Source organism: Poecilia reticulata, chromosome 1, assembly GCF_904066995.2.
Source record: "Poecilia reticulata chromosome 1, P_reticulata-male-v2, whole genome shotgun sequence".
NCBI lineage: Eukaryota > Metazoa > Chordata > Actinopteri > Cyprinodontiformes > Poeciliidae > Poecilia > Poecilia reticulata.
In genome coordinates, this window is record NC_088830.1 from 13,368,529 (window position 1) to 13,390,280 (window position 21,752).

Consider the following 21,752-nt stretch of genomic DNA (forward strand, 5'->3'; position numbering starts at 1 on the left):
TGAGGCCTAGGGTACTGACTAAAAGGAGGGAAATGCTCTCTTCCCCCTTCAGATTTTTAGTTGTAGAAAAAAAAAAAAAACATGTGTCATTTTCCTTCAACTTCACAACAGTGTTCTATTTGTGTAGGTCTAATCATGTAAATCTCAGATAAAATGGGGGTCTAATGGGCAAAACATGAAATGTGGCGAGGTTATATAGTCAATCAATAAATGACCATAGAGGACTAGGCGGGAAAATAATATCCATCCAGATGTGTATATATGTGTCCCTGTACCAGATGGGAAGGACAGCTTGAAGAGGTATTATACAGAAGCTCTTGGGGTACCTACTGAAAAACCTTGTCAATTATTAAGCAATAGAATTGGGCGTTCTGGCCGAGTCAGCAATGTGGTGCTTCAGCCCATCCTAAGATCCCTTACATACACACATGTGCTACAAGTACCATCAATAGTAATCCATCAGAATGGATTACACTGCCTCATTCTGTGTGTGTGTGTGTGCGCGTGTGGGTGTGTGTGTGTGAGGGGGTGGGGGGTGCGCGTGTGTGTGCGTGTGTATGCTGCAGCCTCTTATAAGTTGAAGTGAGTAAGTGGGTTTAAAAAGAATGATGAATGCAGATTGCATAGGGTCAATTGCAAGTCAATGGGAACCTCCAGTTTACAACAGACAATGTCTAAAGACTATTGATTGTCATTTAGCAACTATGTTTTGACTGATTCTGTTGCAGTGGACCGCAGAGATCAATAAGTGATTTTAGAAGCCATAAAGTCCAACACAAGCACAATTATTCCAGCAGAGAGAGTGAGGAACAAAACAGACCTGGCAAACAGATGAAGAGCTTTACAGTCTTTCTGAAAGTGACAACGTACATTGTGTTTAAGTTTCTAATGTTGCGTTTATGGGAGTTAAATTTATCCTATAATATCAGCTGTAATCATCTGTCTTTCTATATTACTGTGCAAAGGAAATTACACAATGCCTGATTAAATATCCTCTGGCAGTGCATTGAGGTGTGTCTGGAACCTTCACCTCAGAAAGTCATCTCCTTTTGCATGCTTTTCACCAGATAATCTTTGCATAAAGGTGAAGCATGTTCGTCCTTCTGGTTGAGCAGCTACTATTTAGGTAAAAACAGAGACAGACATACATGAAGAAAAGAAATAGCGGAGTTGAAGCAGTACAGCAGAAATGGGTCATGTTAGCTGGTATATGCTTGTGTACCTGACTCTTTATAAAGTAGGTGGGATGTTGGTCAGTATCTGCATAGTGAAGTATGTCCATCCTGTTAGTATTATTAAGAAGGATGAGGGCTCTCTTAGAAAAATGGAGGAGAGTCAGTCGGTTCATCATCCTTGGGATTCAATTGGTTATCAGACGTGCACATTCATCCGTTTGCAAAGCATTCACTCAGTCCTTGCTGTTAAATCAGATTGCATGCTCCCATGCAATTTCCTCATTTATCATTTTAAGTACAGACTCTGAAGCTCCACCTGCTGAAACCAACCAAAGAATTATTTTACGTGTTGGCCTCGAAATATTTATACTCCTGGAAGTTTTGAATTTAAAATTGTTGAAATTTAACCTAGATGTTTGTATATTTTAGGAAATGAGACTGGCATCTATTAAAATAGAACAATGTGAATGGAGTTACAATTTTAAAAAAAATTTAATAAATAAAAATAATGTAGATGTTTTTATTTATGTAATCCAACCAGAGAGGAATTGGCTCGTTATACAATCTGATACTTTGCATTGTTGTTGCTATTTCTTTCAGGGTATGATATAAGGGACGAGGCAGGAACATATAAGGTCGAAATGGTGGCTGAGACCGAGTGGTTTATTACACGTCAGTATTGGCTTCTACACCTTTTAAGCTATAAACAAACTGCATTACTTTTGCATACAAATGTACAGCATACAACATAAAGCACCATATATATTGTGCTATAAAGCCTCCACTGAAGCCTAGCACATACAACGCATTGTTTTTTCAGACAAATAGTGTCAGTTTGTAACCAATCAAGTTGCTTTGTTGTTATAAAAATGAAGACAAAGCAATTTGACTTCACAAATTAACATCTTGAAATTGGTCTTCCGTCTCTTTAAGAAGCCCCAATTCTTTTCGGCACTGCACCTTCAGCATGTCATCACAACAATGTTTCTCCATTAAGCCATTCGTATTTTTTTATTTTTTTTTTTTTACCAGCGTTCCACCGAGATGTAGTTCATATGATAAGATCAGCAGACTCACCAGGTGTTGCTGCTAGTCTGAAGGAGTTGAGTGGGGTCAGTCAGGCAGAAGCTCGGAAGATTGGAAAATATCATCTCCAAGCTTTGTCCTCGGTTCCACCAAGCAAAACACCACAGGAGATTTAGGGATTTCTCAACCCTGCATGAAAAAATAAAAGTGACACTCCAGGTATGTTTTTGATGAGGGAATAACATTATAACATGAAGTTTTCAAAAGTGCAGAAAAGTAAACAATATTTACAACCAGCAAAATGATATAGAAATAATTTAGAAAACCCTACAATTTTATTAGAAGGTAAATGAACCTTTTAGACACACCATCTAAACAAATAGCACAGCAACTTGTTTATAGTCAATACATTTATCAATGATGAGACAAACGTTAGGTAGTGCTTACCTTTTAAGTCATAAAGATAGCAGCAGCACTGAGCCATAAACAGCACAACAGTGCCACTTTCTGGCCTAAGCTTGCATTACATTTTGCAAAAATGGCATACCAAAAATAATTTACTGAAAGAGAAGCTTATGCCATTTATAATGTCTGATTAATTAAGCGTACAACTTGGAGGCACTAAGATCACATGTATATCATTCCCAAACAGTCAGTTGATTCTGAATTAGGAAAAAACAAATCTACAAAATACAATGGTGAGAGGTGGCAGCTGGTGAAAAAAAATTCTTGATCATAAAAATCAACAAGAAAATTACTATCACTTTTAAAAAAGAAACCTTAGAAACATTAAGAGCAGCATTAGCAACAAGAAAATCACTATCTACACACTATAATGCTAAACAGAGCAACAAAAATACAGCAACGTTCATAACTGATTATCCGCAAGAAACAAATGATAGCAGGTGATAAACAGAAAAAGGAAATGGAGCAAAAAAGCACAGCGATATGGCAACCAGCATGACTAATAAAGCACACCAAGCAACAAAAGCTGTGACTGAACTACAGATATTGTTCAATTGCCAGAGCTTGGAACTAAAGTCAGGAGCAGTATCTCCTTAAATGAGCAAAGTTGTAACAGTAAACCAGGAACACTTCTTGGGATTTCTAAATGTCTCGAAGAAAACAGGGTGAGAATGAGCCCATTTAAAACATTTTAAATAAGTCGTAATCAGTCAGAGGAACATAATTTTGTCTTGTTAAATCCAGAAACTTTTTTGTTATGAGAAAAAAAGGTTTCTTGTTAAAATGAGAAGGTAAAAATGTAGACTTGCTCCAGCACCCCATTGTCCAGCTGCCACTGATGGCGAGTTATCAAAAAGTAACATCCCTAGTCATAGCGCAGCAGAACACTGTGAATTCCATACAATTGAGTTTAGTACACAGAAACAATGGGAACAAATAAGAAATGGCACACTTACTTAAAAAGACATCACAAAATCACCTACATTTGCTCATGTTCAGACTCACATAGCATTTGTTTTTCAAAATGCCAGCACACAGCGTGGCAGGATAGGAAACTGTGTGACAGCACCGTAGAGTAGACAAAATACAAGACAGTCACAACACATCCATATCTACTTGCAGTGTGAAACTGATGGAGATGAAAACCCATTTCTCGTTTTCACAGCTGACCTTGGTGGCAGCCGAGATGCAACTGGAGGGCAGAAACCCAAATAACTCTGCTGTGAAAATAAAAAAATCAATGCAGGAAGCAGATCTGTTACCATGAGTTAGGCATTCAAGGTCAACTGCAACACTTCTGACTGTCTCAGTCACAGCTTTGCAAGAAGGTTAGATTGGAAACGAATGACATACAAGAGAAAATACAATTTTTTTTGCAACTCAAGTTTTTCTAAAGAGCAAAAATAGCAACGACAGAGTCATTCTTCCCACTTGCCATAAATTTATTAGGATGCACAGAAACTCCCACCAGCAAATGTCTCCACAGAATCAAGTTTCTCATAGACTTTGTAGCTATATGTGTAGTCAAACATTCCTCTAAAAATGATAAAGCTTGTATATTTAAATGTTTCTAGAACATAAAAGCCTCAATGAAAGCTGCCTAGCTTCATGTTGGAGTCTATCCAGCAGAACTTCAATGGAAACGTATCTGTGTAAATCACACACTAAGTATGTGTGATTTCTTGATGCACAAATTTGAATAAGCATTCATATTGACACTTATCACCGAATTATGCAACAGTAGACAGATAATATGACTGTGTAATGTAAATGGTGCGTAATTTTCTTTTTGGTGTCACACCCTTATAGGAAATTTTGCCGCGTTATTACCTCAGTAATGCAATTTAAAACTGAACCTCATACAAATTTTGTCCAAACTCTGATGGAGTTCCCTTCAGAATATGTTTGCATATAGCCTTGTGGACCGCCAATCTCTTTCACAATTAGCTTTTGCGGTCTGTCCTCCTTGTGGAGAGTGTTAGTGATTGTTAGACAACTGTCAGCAGTCTTGCGAAATAACTGCGATGCCATAACGGAACATTTCTGTAAGAAACATTGCTATCCATACCCGTTCCTGTATGTTCTGTGCTAATCACCTGCTTTGTTTTACTTGCAGTTCTCGTTAAGTCTAGCAGCACACAGGGGGAAAAGCCTTACAACTTAGGGAAAGAAAGCTTAAGTTATTAGTGTAAGCCTGGCGAAGGTCACATGGAAAATTAGTGGGCTTTTGGTTCAAGTAAAGAAACAATGCACAGGATCAAGATGGAATTGAGAAGATGGAGAAAGATGTCTGTAGGAATGATATAACATAGAACCAGTGCAAACATGAAGAATGTGTAATCAAAGGAGAAAAATATCATGATTTATTCAGTCTTCATTACTTTAAGTGCTTCATGCTTGAGTCTGTAGTTTTGAAAAGTAAAGCCGTTTCTAATGTTCATCGTCAACTATGACAGTTTTTAAAACTAATTTGAATGTTTGCTCAGACGTTGCAAAGAAAGAGAAAATTAGACTTGATTGGAACGGTTCATTAGACACGAAGCTCGACAGTTTTACTCGTGACAGTTATATTCTCTCATAAAGACAGAACTCCAATTTAAAAGAGCTTCAATTTGGTAGTTTAATTTGTCAGATGTTCCATGTATGGGGTCAGAGAGAAGCGACAAGCAAGTGTTACCATCTTCTTTCTCAAGCAGCTCTAGAGGGGTTACAGCTGTTAGCAAAGAAGACGACTTTTCCGTTAAGCTGCTTTTTCTTTTCAAACTGTTTCTCCCCCAAAACCATTTGTTGTTGTTTTATCTGCAGGAAATTTTTAATAGGACTAATGAAAGAGTCTGAATAACTCTTTGTATCACTCAACAAAAGAACATTTCTTACTCTCATTTTTTTTTTTTTTTGCTAAAATCAGTGGTGCCATTTATGTTACGTCAAAAACTGAAGCCATAAACCTGTGCTTCTGTTTACAAGTTTTCCTATTTTTCTGATTGCTTTTGAACATAATTTCCATTCATTTACTTTTTTTTTGTCCTTTATTCATTTTGTAAGTGACAAAAAGTGTGATATATGGATTGCAGCTTAGAGGGCAGGTGACTGGTGAGATGGTAAAAGAGTCATTCAGGAATGAAAAATGTAGTAAAGCCTTTACTTGAACAGCTGGGGTACAAATCAAAGGAAGAAACTGGAACACATGAGATGGGAACAGCAGGAAATTTTATTATAAGAATAAAAACTTCCTGCTGCTGTGATTTGACAAAAGGCTTGCTGCATCTTTTTGTTTCATTAGCAGATTTCACTCCGGCTTCTCTTCACCTCAGATGCTTTGTTTTAAAGGTCTGCTCAAAGATTTATATGAAAGCATTTATGAAACACATAAATACGATATTATTGCATTAACAGTACACAGCTGTTTTTTAACTCTGCAAACATTTTTCATGTTGTTGCCTCCGCGCAGCCACACAGTCTGATCTGTTGCAAAGGTTAGAGTCTTTGTCAGCAGCTAAGGTCACATCTCTGGAGAGATGTTTTGCAGCTATACACGGGATGACCCATACCTCTTCAGGGATATGTAATCGTGACTCACTGCTCTGTGTGGAAGCTGGCCGTGCTGCATGTTAATGCAAAGGCCTCGTTCACTTCACCCTTACTGACACTCTGATTCAGCAAGACCTTTGGACTCCGGGTGGGATGATGCTGTCAAATTTGCACAATAAGATTTTTCATTTGCTTAACTGAAATGAACTCTGAGTTAGAGCTTTTATTTGAGACGCATTTTGCTCCGTTATTATATTCTTCCCAGTGAAGAGACTCATTATACAAATTAATTATTTCTGACCTCAAGCTGACTTTTCTATTATGAAAGAAGGATTAAATGCATTGACCTTCAGTAAAAATGGTACAAAACAGGAATTATCAGAAAAAAAAAAAATTAAAGCCATTAAACCGTGAAAAGTGGTAGAATATGATTTGTTAGTTGAACCATAACAAAGTGTGACTAATTACAATTACAGAAATTAGTCGCAGGCTTTTCCCCCAGTATATTATAAGCCTGGCGGGCCCCCAGGCTTTACTTGTGGCCCCACCAGGCTTAGCATTGCTTATTTATTTGAGGTTTCTTTTTAATGTTTGCATTTTTTAAGACTTTTCAAGTGTTAATCTTCCAATCTTTCATTAACACATAATTATCAAGTGATATTTTCATATTTCCTGTCAACTGTAAACATTTTTTAACTCTAAACACGAGAGAACGCTGGATAATAACTGCCTTAGCACCCAACAATCGGGCTTTGAAAGTTTTCTGGGGGAAACCTTGGAAAGATAGGTATTTAAGTTCATTTTCATTTTTCATTGTATCCTTCTTCAACAGTGCAATTTATTTTTTAGATGCTTATTTTTGCTTCATTAAACCTGGATTCTGTGAATTTTTCAAAAAGAAATTGCCTACTAGTCGCCAAGTAACTTATAACATTTCTACAACTATAGGTTCATCAATAGTTTGTTTTGTCCTATCCCATAAAAAAAACTACAAAAAACTCCTGCACCGTTGCGCATGCAAACTGAAATCCCTACATTGACCCAGTAAATACCATCGGAACATTAGACTGTGTAAAACAAAACAAGTTTGACATATCTAAATTACAAAAACAAGATAAGGAGCTCAAACCCGATTAAGATGCAAAAAGGTAAGATGGGCAGAGCGATTATAAAACCTTGTTGCAATTTATTGTTGCAGCGAGACCCAGAAATCTGTAAGCAGTCCTATGACAAATGACTGGACCCTGGCAGTGACACACAGCTCCGGCTGATTGAGCTGTGATCACTCAGCAGACCGCTGCTGTCGGCCGCGCCGCACTAACCATAGCAGATGACATCTAAACGCCACCGTAAATTTTCACCCACGGGTAGGAGCCTCCACACCCCATCACCGCTCTTCCAGTGTGCTTTAATGTTTTTCATGCTTCTGCTCTGCAGCCATAGTTTTTGCTGTAGTCCCTGTGCATTAGTGTCTGTCTCCATTTAAGTGGACACCTTCAACTCCTTTTTCTTCTTTTCTCAGGGCTCCAACAGATGGCTGCGATTTTTCATCCTCTTTCAGAATAAATGATACGTTTTCTGCACTCATTGTGCATCACACTCAAGGTCAGACGCATCTTTATCCACATCGGACAGCGCCACTTTTATAACCGTTAAATACACCTCAAGTTTCTGACACTTGGAAATTCAGCAACCATTTTTTTACAACACAAACACACACTCTGGCACACAACTGTCTTGGACATCATGGTTTCTTTTTATGCTTTTTTTTTATTGTTGTAAGATGCTCCAACGAAGCGGGAGACGGTCGTCAATTCTGTATGAACTGTGGGGGAGCTCAAGAACTACATTCTTTCTTGGTTCAAATTGTTTAAATGTCAAGCATGTGATGTGCCCTTTATGTTGCAGAGCCTGAAGCAAGAATGCAGAGGTCACATCTAGTTTTAGATCAAAATTCTGTTCAAAATATTTAGAGAACCATTATTGTGCAATATTAAGATGAAATATTTTACTTTTTGTAAACGAGATGTTTTGTAGGCATATTGCCCCATCAGCATCATATTTTTGTTTTTCCCCAAAAAATTGTATGCAGCCTGATGGAAAAAAAACTAAATTTATCTGTTTTAATATCTCCCAACCCTCATAGAAAAATGCTGCAATCATCAATTTTGTCACACGGTCATAAAAACTATATTTATCAGGGTCGTAATAAAAAAAAAAAACGGTTCAGATTGTTACCATCTACGATGGATGAAAATGATTTTTTTTTAAAATAAAAATAGAAGCAGGGATAGGAATATCTTTGTCTGTAAACTGGATTCACCAGTTTTTATGTTTGATAACTGTAGTGAGTCCCCCCCACCAATGATTACACAGGCTGAAGCAGATCTAGTTACGTCATCCTTATGCAGGTTTGCACATTTATGTTTCATTTTTTCATGCTTACTGCCTCGGCTTGAATAGGGTTGCATTAAAATTAAATTAATTTACATGCACATATTATATATATATATATATATATATATATATATATATATAGTATGTAATCTCAAAGTTCTTTTGTCTCCCACTAGTTCGCATGAATGAATGTAGAGGACGAGCTGTCATCCAGTGGGATCCTGGGACAGAGAAGAGATGCAGAGGCTGCAGCAGCCACTTTGCCCTCCTCAGTCTGTCTTCCTCTTGTTTTATTTGTGTAATATGTGTTTTGGCATTGGTCCAAAGCTGAGAAGTGCAGCAATAACAAGATTATGAGACAGACGAGACTTCATCACCTGTCTGCTGCAATGCCAGGGGAGGAAAATTGATGTGGTGATATATGACTTTACATTACATGAAAAATGTGGCTGTATTTTATATCCAGAAGAGATTGATGCAAATTATTATTTTTTTTGCTAGTTTCCTTTCTGCAACATAAGTTATGTTCAGTTTAGCTAAATGACTTTTACACATTCTTTCTTGAATTGTCAATTCTCTGCAAATGGATGAATTTGGAAAAACTTGCAAAACGCACACAAACAAAATCACAATATTATAATGGAGTTTTTGAGTGCATAATTTTGAGAAAATAAATTAATTTAATACAATTTGAAAAAAGGCTGCAACATTAAAAATGTGGAAACAGTGAATATTCTCCAGATATATAATATGATTCAACTGATAAATTGAGTTACTGACACAAAAGAACAAAAGAAATTTCCAATAATATTCAGATTTGTTGAAAACTGATGTACATGATCTCAGGGATAGAAGTGAACCTTTTAATATTATACCCAGATTAAAAAAGTATTGGAACTGGATGTGCTATTACAAAGAGACCCATTTTCTAACAATATAAAATGAAATGTTTCCATTTTAATCCCGGCACAAAGACTAAAGAAAAAAAAAGATGCTGTTCTTCTCATGTATCCCTTTTGCATGTGTCTGTGTGCATTTGCTTCCCCTCATAGTGCACCTTTAGGTGGTTTAGCTTCACTCAATACTGTAACTAAATACAATGATCTGCCAAAAACAATTACCTGATTTTAAGGTCCCACTCATTCATTGAGCTGACACTGCCTTTGAGGAGAAAGTAAGCTGACATTTGAATTTGCATCGGAGCAGGGTTCCTTGCTGGTAGAGTCGAGGGTGCAACAATGTCTCGCCCCGGCCAGCGCGAGGCTGTGTTTGTGTGTGTCAGAAGCGATTGGTGCGTTTTGGCTCTGAAGAATGCACAATGTTTCCTCCGTTTAGACGTTAGACTGGATGGCTTAGCTGGAAGAAATGAGACTATAGATAGAAATACGAATGGAAAGATGGGTAACACTAAGAGAGAGAATGAAAAATGGACATTATAAAAAAAAAAGAGCTTTGGAGGGGTGGAACATTAGCAAAGTTTAAACATTAATCAGAATTTTAATGTTTGTTTTTAATAAATTGAGTTTTCTGTAAACATTTTAGTTCAAATTTGACTGAAGATGTTTCAAGTCAACCATTACTATCTATTATTATGTGTGATGTCCAGCAGAGAATGAAAATACAACTTCACACTATTGGTTATCTGTCTTGCATTTCACTGACATAATGTCATTGGATAACACCCACATTGCTTTACTTTACATTTAACACTGCAGCATGCACAGTTTGATCACCAGGTAAGTTAGGCCAACAAAGTTTTTTGGGATGTGTAAAACAAATACGCAGCACTTTCACACCATATATGCCATACAGTATATGCACCACTGCTGCACAATGTATTATTTAACTTCACATTGCACTATCCAGACCCTTCGCTCATCTCGGCATGGACGCTAATAAAATACAAGAGACAGGGCGAGGATGGCTCTGTTGGTGGAAGGGGCTCACCATGGGCAGAGTCTGAAATCCTTCATGTGGTTCTCTTGGGTTTGGCTCCTGGGCCATTTGCTGCACGTCTTCCCCTTCCCTCTCCTCCTCATTTCTTTTCCATTTACTGTTCAATAAAGGCCACGGAAGTCTAAAAAAATCTTTTTAAAACAATTTTAAAAAAAAAAGAGAATCTTTCTAAATAATATGATTTATACTTATCTGACCACTGGGGGTACCCCCGAAGGTTTGAAATTACACCATCAGGGAGTCAGTTCATCACTTCACTTTAAATATAAAAAAACATAACAAAGACACCGTGATATTACCTCAAAAGTAACATGAACACTATAAATTCAACACACTTGATCCTAATAAATATGCGTCATTCAAACTGCGAGCTCATCAAAAGTAACACCTATTTTATCAGTGATAAAGGACTTGATTTCCTGCCAAATTGGCTGCATTCCTCATGCTTAGACTGACATAACAGAGTACCATCATGTGTGTCTACATGCATGATTGTATGTGGACATACATAAAATCATGCATGTAGACATACAATCATGTCTGTCATTTCTACATTGGAAGAAATGAGACAGCTGTTTCAGACTGATATATCTGGGTTACATTATGAATTAATATCATTTCAGTGTAAGTTAAGCATTATCTTAAGGACAGTGGTTGAGAATAACAGCCCTCAGGATCGATTACCATAGCTTTAAGGAAGCAAGAGTTGTTTGTCCCAAGAAAACGCCTACAAACATAAGGCATCTTGTGAAATTTGTAGATGTTTAATATAGCATGTCATTGTGCTACACAAATATCAATTTTTTCAGTGGTTTCAATTAGTAGAATTAGCTTTAATGGAAGCATCGGTCTGATAGATGAGATATCTCTCTTCTGCAAGTAAGACAGATGTTGAATCTGTACAGAACTTACAGTAAACTGTCACAAATGGTAACTTTGCCTCAGGAAACCAGAATATCTACACCAAGAAAGGATATTCTGGGTTCAGATATGATTCTGTTGTTGAAATGTTGATGTTACAGATGCTTTATCTGCACAGTTATTAAATATATGCTGACAGATATTAATAATTTAATGTCTAAAAACAGAACTATTTAATTACTTAAGTAATTTAAGCAAATGGACCCGAGTAGGTACATTTTAAGACCCGATTACAATATAAATTATTTATCTAGCTGCTAATCTTGTGTAATTCCTTCTGAGACATATTGAGTGAAATCTACCCAAATAAATGTGTTTTACTACAGCAAAAAAAATGTAATGGTCTTATATAAATTCAACATGGATTTCCTTTCCTACAGCCTCCTGTTCCACGCACAGTCAGAATGTGTTGGAGTGTTTCAGTGCATGATTTTAGTGCTATTAAGAACACTGCTCCCTATGAATTAAACTGTATTTCCTGATCACTCAGCTTTTTCACTCGGGGTAACAAGACGGTTTCATTTGAGCTCATTTCTGATAAGCTGCTATTAAAATGCAAACATGTTGTAGAAGAATTAAGCAGAGTAGTGATACACAGTCTGACTGCTGTGCTGACTGGGCTTTTTCTGTGTTTGTGTTGCAGGGTGGTAATTTGTTTCAGGGAGGTGTTGTAGATTAATTTCTAATTCAGTGGGACAGTCTGGATTCGGTGAACTGCCCCACTGCCATACCCAGTCCCTTTTGAACTTAATCACCTTCCCCATCTTGAAACACTGCTTTCTTTTGGTCATTCATTTTGTAGGAGTTCATTCTGGCCTGCAGGAGCAGAAATCAATACAGTCCAGGCTGATTTTGATGTGTGGAAAGGAAATTTTGTAGTTTTCACTTTTACAGTGACTGTGAATGATGACTGGGAAAATAAATCAGTTTTAAGGCTATATTTAACAACCAATTCACCATTGTATGGTAGACTTTCCCAAATTTCAGTGGCTTAAGCCTGCAGAGCAAAAATAACGGTGCTTGACAAATCAAAGGATGCTAAACGGCTGAAAAAATGCAGGGTTTTTTTTGTTGGTTTTTTTGCTACAAATGACACAAAAACATAAAATATCTAAACATTCTTCTTCTCCCAAGACCAGAGAGAAAATTAAATGTTAGTTTTTAGCTGTGAAATGGGTTTTGGAACATGTTCGCATTAAGAGTGACCTCAGTCAGCCCTATGGTGTGTCTGTGGTGCAGTAATGAGAGCCGGCTGTGGGCTGAAGATGAAGGGAAGGAAGATCAGGACACTCTGTCTCAAACACAAAGGGCAGAGGCAATGATTCACTCTCATCAAGTGTTTCAATATCAGAGCAGAGTAACATTCTGACTGTAATGAGAGATTGCTGTTTTTATTTCTAAAAAAAATTTTAATAAAAAATAGCCAGATAAAACAAATAAGCATCTTAGTAATTAAGTACTTGTTTCTATCTTAGGATTTCATTTTTTTTATTATTTTCTTTTTTGGATTTTGGATTTTTTTTAAATGGTGTGACAGGCAGGGGAGGGTTTGATATGGGCGAGATGGCTCACTGCCCAGGGTGCCATTTAATGTTCGGGAGGAACAAGCCCTGAATGTTGTTCATTTGTCTGCTAAAAAGAGGAATAATCAACCACATGTGTTGTTAGCACCTAAGTTAACGTGCAAGTGTAAATCTGCAGAATAAATCTGAAAACTATGAAAACTTATGTTTATCCATCTACTGCTTACCTAAATCTAAGGAAACTAAATTTAGCACATACAAGAACACATTCTTAAAATTAACTGCACTAGTCAGTCTGGTAAAAGAATAAAAAGCCTGCACAATTTTACTGGACACATTTATACAGTTTTGCTCTATTTTCATTAATTTTTAATGTGCAAGACCATAATTTTTTTTTTTCTTTACCGTTTATGAATTTCTTTGGATTTTCTGTTGTAGTTTCCTCCTGCATTAAATGCAGAGGAAGAGTGAAAACCTGGAGAGGGAATGGGTGAGTTAAGCTCCCAGAATGTAGAAGAGCTGTGTGGGAAGCATAATCAAAGCTAATGTACTAATGAATGTAACACATGATCTGTTGATGGTGCTGTGGCAGATAGAAGAGTACAAGAAATAGCAAGAAAGCACATTTAATTTAAGACATTTGTTTTCTTTGTAATAACTAATATTTTTTACTTTGTGAACCACTTCTATGCATAAAAGATATGCTTTTAAAAAAAAAATAAGATTCAAGTTACAACCTCAAACTTCAGTATATTACTTCAGCGCCTCCAGAGGTTAGAGGTTGAAAAACCACTTTGAAGAAAGCGTCAGGTTCAAGCCAATGAATCAAAGAGCGCTACAATACAATGATTTAGAGCAGTTATTTTCTACCACCATGTTGTTTGCCTATAAAACATTTAACTTCATCAAATTCATCATTTTACATTTTGTTTAGTTATCCTTTAAAAAGACATTCATCTGCCTCATAAAGCAAATTTCTTCTAACCTTGTGAACCTTTTCAACCTGTCCACTTTACCACTGTCCTTGTTGCACCAGACATCCCAATCATCCAGGAAGCTCTCCAACTATAACAAGTGAACCTGCTGAGCTTCAGGTTATATGCAAAAAAAAAAACTCCATTGTGAGGTCAAGTGTCTCTCGTGTATTTTTAATGCAGTAAAAAGCTAAATTCATGGCACTGGATCAGGAGTATAATTATGAAGCTTTTGTTCATTTTCTAAGGAAAGTGTTGTCTGCACATCACATGTTATATTGCACTAGGTTTTAAACACCTCTTGCAACACTTCCTGAATAATTTCTCTGCAGCTCTTAAGCAGCAAAGTGCTCTTATATTTTCAATACAGTGTGAAATGTGTGCTAAGCGCAGACACCGGGGATAGATCATGTTAATAAATTTTAAAAAGAGAGACAAAGTCACAGCTCTCCATCACTACTCAGGTGGGCGCAGAGAATTAAGCCTGGAGCACTCAGAGGTCTCTGTGGCGCACTCAGTGTCAGCATTTTAGGCATAGCGATGCTGCAGAAAGACATAATACCTTTAAACTAAAAAACTGATTTAAAACATGCAGACACGCACACATTTATCTACGGTGGAGTGTGTATTTATGCACAGAAGGGGCTCATATTTTACATGATAGGCACATCGACTTTGTAACCAACACACATCCCCAGTCTTTTTGAAGAATGGCTTGGACTAGACACAGCCTCCTGGGTGATTAAAGAAGATGATCTGGGGGCCATTTCTCACAGCTTAGGACACAGATGTGAGGATATGGTATATTATCAGGGAACTGAGCCAGACAAGACATGTACTCACTCATTCATTCATTCATTCATTCAAAGTAACTTTGGCTGCTTAATATTGAGGTTTAAACGGTTTAGTTCCTGCTTGTTTACAGATCATTAGAGAAATTAAGCACTGAAACTAGAATAAGCTTCCACATTAGCAGCTTGACTTTCTGTTGATGCATCGTATCAGTCAGGTGTGAAAAACATTGCAAACAAACCGACATGGGCCACAAAGTTTACCGTTTAGTGATAAACATGCACTACTACTACTGGTAATCTGCTCTGCATCCCCAGAACCAAATACGGAAAAGCAGAATTTACCTTCTATGCACCACAAATCTGGAACAAACTTCTAGAAAACTGCAAATTAGCTGAAACATTAAGTTCCTTTAAATCAAGGCTAAACACCCGCCTGTTTAGAGTTGTTTTCAACCCATAATCACTGGAACATTATCCAACATATTTGATGTGTAATGCTGATTTTGATGATGGCACTTGACAAGACGTAATGTTTGTTACTGGTTTCACAAATTGATTACATGATGCATTTTTATGTTTTTATGATGTAACGCACTTTGAAGCAAAAGCTCAGCTGTCTAGATCTAAACTGAAAACCTAAATGGCCCAAATGGTGAATTTTTATCCACTCAATAAATATAGTTCGTATAAAGATAAAATGTTTCTTTTTTAAATTAATTCAGTGTAATAGCATGCTACTGTGATAAAGGGAGGATTTATTTTTAGAGTGTGTTTACTTAATTGTAAGTCGTGCTTATCAGTGTGCCACAGATGAACTGTATGTTTGTTTGCCCCTAAAGCCCCAAACAAGATGATGCACCAAACTGTTGGAATTAAATTTGCCATCGCTGCCCGTCTTTATTGAGTTTCAAGTGATGCATTCCTCCTTGTTCTCTGCAACACATTAGACAGTGGGATGTATGCTATTGTTTCACTCTTGGTGTTTTTTTAACTTTGCATATTTATATACAGCAGGTCCTATCGAGCATGTGGTTAAGATTGTAAAATTAAACATCATATTTTAGTTCACATGAGCATGCATCTGTGGAACTACCTGAAACAAATGTTGATCTACGTAGAGAGAGCGACGGATACTGTAACGATCAGGAGGAGATAACCTCATTTTCTCCTCTCTATTCTTGTGCATTACAATGCAGAATCACAATATGTTTTCAAATGCAGCACTTATGCCAGGCATCGACTCCGACAATGACTCTCCAATAAGTGGCATGTTACGACCCAGCTTTAGGGGTGAAGGGATACAGAGAAAATGAAACCAGCTCCCAGGAGCACCCAGGCCAGGCTGGCAATAAATGAAGGGAAATCAATCAGGGCTTTCTCATTAAAACGATAATCAAGTACGCCTGCTGAGGTGCCATTGATTTGAAAACACTCTGAGTGACAGCTGTGCTAACTTCAGAAGCGGTCGGTTAGTGATGAGTCACGATGAGTGGGACTTTTAAAGCAAGCTCACTTGTTATATTCTGCCTCCTGGCTTAGATCCAAAGGACGACAGCAGGTCACAGATTTTGTTTCAATTGAGGATTTTAAAGGAGTGACTGAGATTTTATTTATTTGAAGGTTTGAAAGTTGTAATAAAATTAAACTTATAATGATTCATCTGGGAGTAATATTAGCTTCTTGGGTTTATTCTAACATTGTGACCTCAGACTTCCCGTCTTTCTGCCTCTGCACTTGTGCTGCAGCTCCAGGCCAGCAGTCCACCCACAGTGAGGCGCTTCTACGCACCAAAGGAAACTTTTTTTTTTTTTTTTTTTGCTCTTCAGTTTCACTAAATTATTAAACACAGTTCCCCCTCCAGGCATGACAATATTAGCTTATCACCTGTGTGAGGGGTTTCATTTCACTTTCATCAAAGTAAACATAATTTCCAGTGGGGGAGAAAAATATTTTTTCACCTTTGAACTTTAGAGGAGGAGAATGTGCTTTTTAAGATCCACTGTCCTCTGGTCTTCTATATTTTGCTATTTGAAGGTAGTAAATAAATAAAAAAAATCTGTGGTGATTGAACCAATGAACAAACACACGAGCTTTAAAAAGCAGAAAGCAAAGCTATGAACTTCCATTCTTCTGTCAAGACTTTGTTTGAAAAGTCAAAAACTGGAGATAGCTCATATTTTAAGCTGGGAAACAATAGTAGGCTGAACCAGCACCTGAGTTTTTAAGCAGAGAATAACAGCATTTCCCAAAGCAAACTTATATGTTCCTTTCTCAGTCAAGTGAAACCAAGCGACTGTCTGTCATTGATTTCTCATCCTGGAGGGTGACTAACTACCCTGAGGGCTGATGTTAATGCTGACTGAGGCTGTAAAATCTGCAATAAACTGTTGCTGTTTGAATTGAGCAGCTTACAATTTACAGACCTGACTGAGCTTCTGTTTCCTGAGACTTGAGATTTTTCTCCTCTCCCTGTTAGAGACGCGGAGAAACAAGAGGAAGAGCAAAACGTTCAAAAGGTTACAGAAAACAGAAAAAATAATTATGTTAATTCTTTCCATTTCTCCAACCCAAATGTATTGTTTGCCCACATTAATGTGTGTGGTTAAGAAAACGATGGAGAAAGTTTAAAGAAATAATTGGTGCAACCAACAGAGTTACAGTCTGTAGAGCACCATACAAATATGCAACATCTCTTTCTCTGAAAAGAAAGCTGAGTTCACGAAGCTTCTATTTATATCATTAAATACCATAGCTGCCACTATCACAATGCAAATTCATCCATCCACCACTCAATCAAAAAACATCCAGTTAAATATAAATGTATATATACAAAACTTTGAATGGAAGAGAGTTGGCTACTGCATGTAAAATGTTATCCGCCAAGGCAGTTGGGACAGGACCTCAAAATCCTGACCATTCCCCTTTAACATCACACATTAGACATTAATTTTTTTTTTTTTCCCAGAAGGGAGGGGAGCATGAAATTGGGGCTGTGTTTGGTCCATATTTGTCTGGTCTAGAAATATAAATAAAATGGGTTTGTTTTATGTATATAAAAAAAAAGCAACAAAAACAAATCCTCTGTCTGAGTCGTAGGGCTTCAGTTTTTTTAGTTGTTGCATATATTGTAGGTGTTTAAAGCACAGGAATTACAGTTTGCAGCAGTTCAGTATGAGCTCTGATAAAACCAACGTGCTGAACCTGAACTACGTGATTTGAAGCACAACAGAGGACTCACAGCATGTTCACAGCTTTAGAGAACTCAACTTTGTGGCAAATGCCAACATCGTGTTCACAGACTGTAAAGCAGCTGGCAGGCAGGTGTTGTGTTTTTATCATCTTCATATTCTTCACACTTTTTTTTAATATAGCATAAAAACTTGAAAGTTTCTACATTTGAACGTGTTTATTTTCCATGTAAAATATCTTTACGGACGACTTGCTCTTTCTTACTTCTGGATTTGGTCTCCGGATATAATTATAAACATACATGGTTATAAAATTATCAGAGAAATACTCCAAGGATTTTTTTTTAAGGCAAATTAAAATTATCTGCTTCCCTAAAAACAAAACCTTCTCTGTGGTCAATTCTTTGGATTTAAACTTTTTTTTAAACTTTCTTTTGAATGTGTGTGAATGTGCGTTTCTCAAAACAGATCAGATATTTTAACATGCAAAACTAAAAGGCGAGATAGTTGGGTATCTACTCCATCAGGAGTTTGGGCAGCTAACTTTACACGAAAAAAGACAAATATACCTCAAACAGTTTGTGTGTGTGGCCTCAAACAAACATTTGATGCAACTGTTACAACTGCTGAAAGTGATGAGCCAACTCATCAACACTGCAACATATTTGTGCATAAACTGCTAAACAGAAAACAGCAGTTTACAGGAGCTACTCAAATATGGGCCAACTTTTTCTGTTTTACAACTTAGCATAATACACATGCACTGTAAACCCCAACAATGAAGCAATAGTATTTAAATAGTTCTTATTATACCCAGTTACATAACTGTCTTTGTACTTCTACAGTTTTATTTCCACATGCATCACTTTCATAAACTAAGTTATCAAAATGAATTTTACTGTATTAACAAATTCCATAATAAAGTCTAATTGGTTTAATAGTGTATTTAACTGTTTTTGACCTATTTTTAAATCAATCACTCTTATGAATCATATTTTAAGTCCATTTTAAATCATGTGTTTTTAACATTTCTATTGTATTCAACCTTAATAAAGTGAACAGAAAACATTGGACGCTTCCTCTGATAAGCGTAAAAGCAGAATGCAGACTTTAATCACCACTGAATAACTAAACTAGCTCTAGGCCAGGTGTGCTCCATTAGCTTAGCCTGATGCTCAGTTTGACGCCACTTTAGCCAAGTAATTTAGTTTTACACAAGCACCTCATGACATGACACATTTACTCCGTTCAACATAGGTTACAGTCACAAACTCATGCTTTTATTGATACTACATGCGTATCTCGGTGGTTAGCTTCTTTTAGCTTACAAACATGAAACAACTCTGCCGCCCATCACTGCGACCGTCTCGGACTACGAGTCCGCCATTTTCTCCACAATGCAGAAAATCAAATGTAAAGAGAGGAGACGTGCGACTTCACACCTTGCCCTTACATCTGTCACGCCCCATAGCACTCACGAGCTATTGTTACTGTTATCTATCACAATTTGCCTCACAGCTTACCTTTAAAACACAGAAAACCCAGGTTACTGGAGCAGAGAACTGGCCAACTTCTTCTTCGTTAGAGGGTCAGCAACTGGTGGATACGGCACTCAGCGCCCTCTGCTGGTAAAACATATATTAAACTTTTAAGTAATAATATGGATCTTAGATTTATCAAAAGAAAGTGACCTTGGACATAGCAATAAAATGAGGGGTTACTATTTTCATCTATTTATTTCATTTTGCCAAACAACCAAATGTAAGAAAGATGATCTCTGACTTGGTTGAGACATTTTTTTTGAATGGAAATTGATTATTCTGTATTGTTTCTGAAATAAACTCCATGAAGAATGACATTTTTGGTGAGGAGTCATCACAAGGCAGTGAATAGCCAATCAAAAATAAACATGGGATAGTTTGACAGCTACATCATGTTAAACATTCAATTCCACTTTTGTTTCTAAAGGAGATCCTTTCAGATGTTGGAGAGATCTTAAAAATGTCAACAATCCATTATTTTACCCATGTAATGATAGGTGCCTATGCAGAAGATGATAATCAGTATTAAACATTAATGACGAATTATTTTAAAGCCACTTGAATTCCTAAATTAAACAATATTAGACTGTAATAACAATTTTAATTTGTCTTATCAGACACAACTATAAGAGCCAGAAAGGTCATAAAAACTCAATTCTCTATTGGTGGAAATAAATTTTTTTGAATAAATGCAAGTAGTAGTGAAACCATTTGAAAGGATCCTGAAACTAAGGTTTTTGAGGTGAAACATTTAATACGATGTTTGTTTTGTACTAGCACTTGCTCACTCATGTTGTCAAAATGTTTTATTTGTTTGTTTCTTGTCAAATTACATATCAGCGGCTGGTGGTGACACTTTCTGAAAATAGTTTAGCTCTGTTCCCTGTTGACCCACAGCTGAGAAGAGTTTTACGCCCGTTAAACCCTTTTTTTTTTTTTTTTTGCAAGTACAAACTAAAGTAAAACAGCAAACTCATACGGAAGCCAAGCAGACACGTAGGTGTTCGAAGGGACACAATGATGTCTGTCTGGTGACCCATGGAGCTGTCTGTCGGTTGTTTGCGTGTGTGTAGGAAGGCAGGGGGTGCATGCTGAGGTGGCAGCTGCACAACAGCACACAAGGGAAATCTTTGACAGAAACGAGGAGATGTGTGTCAGCACTGACCCCAGAGATGACCAGATGGATTAGCAGGGCCACATCACATTGTAACACTCTGTCGCCCATGTGGGGGCGACATGTGGTTGACGCTACTCTGTCTCTCTTTTTTTTTTCTGCAGGAGATAAAAAATGTAACTTGTCACCAAACACACTGTGTAAAAGCCTAACTTCTTATGACCTTATGGAATCATGTCGAAGAGATAGGTCGCTATCTCTAATCTATGTCTATAGTAATTACACAATCTCCCAGAAATATTTTTATGTCTTGATCAAGGAGTAAGAGCTAGAACTGTTGGAAGTGACTGAAATAGGCTCGACTGCAGAAAATCAAAACTTTCAAAGGCACCTGTCAGTGGTACTTAAACAGATCAAGAGCAGACTGATCCGACTCCAACAGAAATCATGGAAAATGAAGCTGACGGATCACCTTTAAATTCTAAATGAAGAGTAAAACAGGACCTATTTGTTTTGACTTTTTTAAAACTGTTCTGCCTTTGTTGTGTGTTTGGTTGTGTATTGAATAGCAAAGGCAGAAACTCAGACAGGTCATCATTCATGCAATACTCCCACAAAGGTAGAAATAACCCTGGCAACATTTCTGCCATTTTCCATCATGCAACCAGAAATTTGTCAAAATAATCTTTTTTTATACCAAGAAAACATTATTTCACTAGATAACCCTTCAGCTATTTATTCAAGTCCCTGATTTATGCTTTTCACTGTCCAACTTAGACTAGAAATGAAAACGGGTTTAAGAAATTACTCAAGCTTATTGACATTTACTTTAATAATGATGCAGAAATTGTTCTTAAATGTAAATTGTTGATGCAAGACTGTATTTGCATCATGTAAAAGAAAAACAAAAACATGTCCTTGATTTATATTAGTGGTTTTAACTTAGTGATATATTTATTTACTGCTGGGACTCAAGACAAAAAAGCTGCCGGTGGCCTTTTCATGAACTCTTCCCCGCAAAGAAAGGTTTGCAGTGGAAACACTGCAAACCTCCTGCAGGGAGTCCCAGTGTGAAAAGGTACCCATGCAGTGCTTGACAAAGTTATTGAATTGTTGTTATTATGAATATTCTGCCAAAATGTTAAGC

At 37.0% G+C, this 21,752-nt stretch overlaps 1 long non-coding RNA gene across 1 annotated transcript; it reads right to left on the reverse strand.

Annotated features, from left to right (window-relative positions):
- Positions 1-2,257: 2,257 nt before the first annotated feature.
- On the reverse strand, positions 2,258-19,551 carry LOC103464931 (uncharacterized). Its single transcript, XR_533724.2, has 3 exons — positions 19,474-19,551; positions 17,186-17,231; positions 2,258-2,390 (listed from the first exon to the last, which is right to left on the reverse strand). It is a non-coding gene; the product is annotated as an uncharacterized LOC103464931 (long non-coding RNA).
- Positions 19,552-21,752: the final 2,201 nt, after the last annotated feature.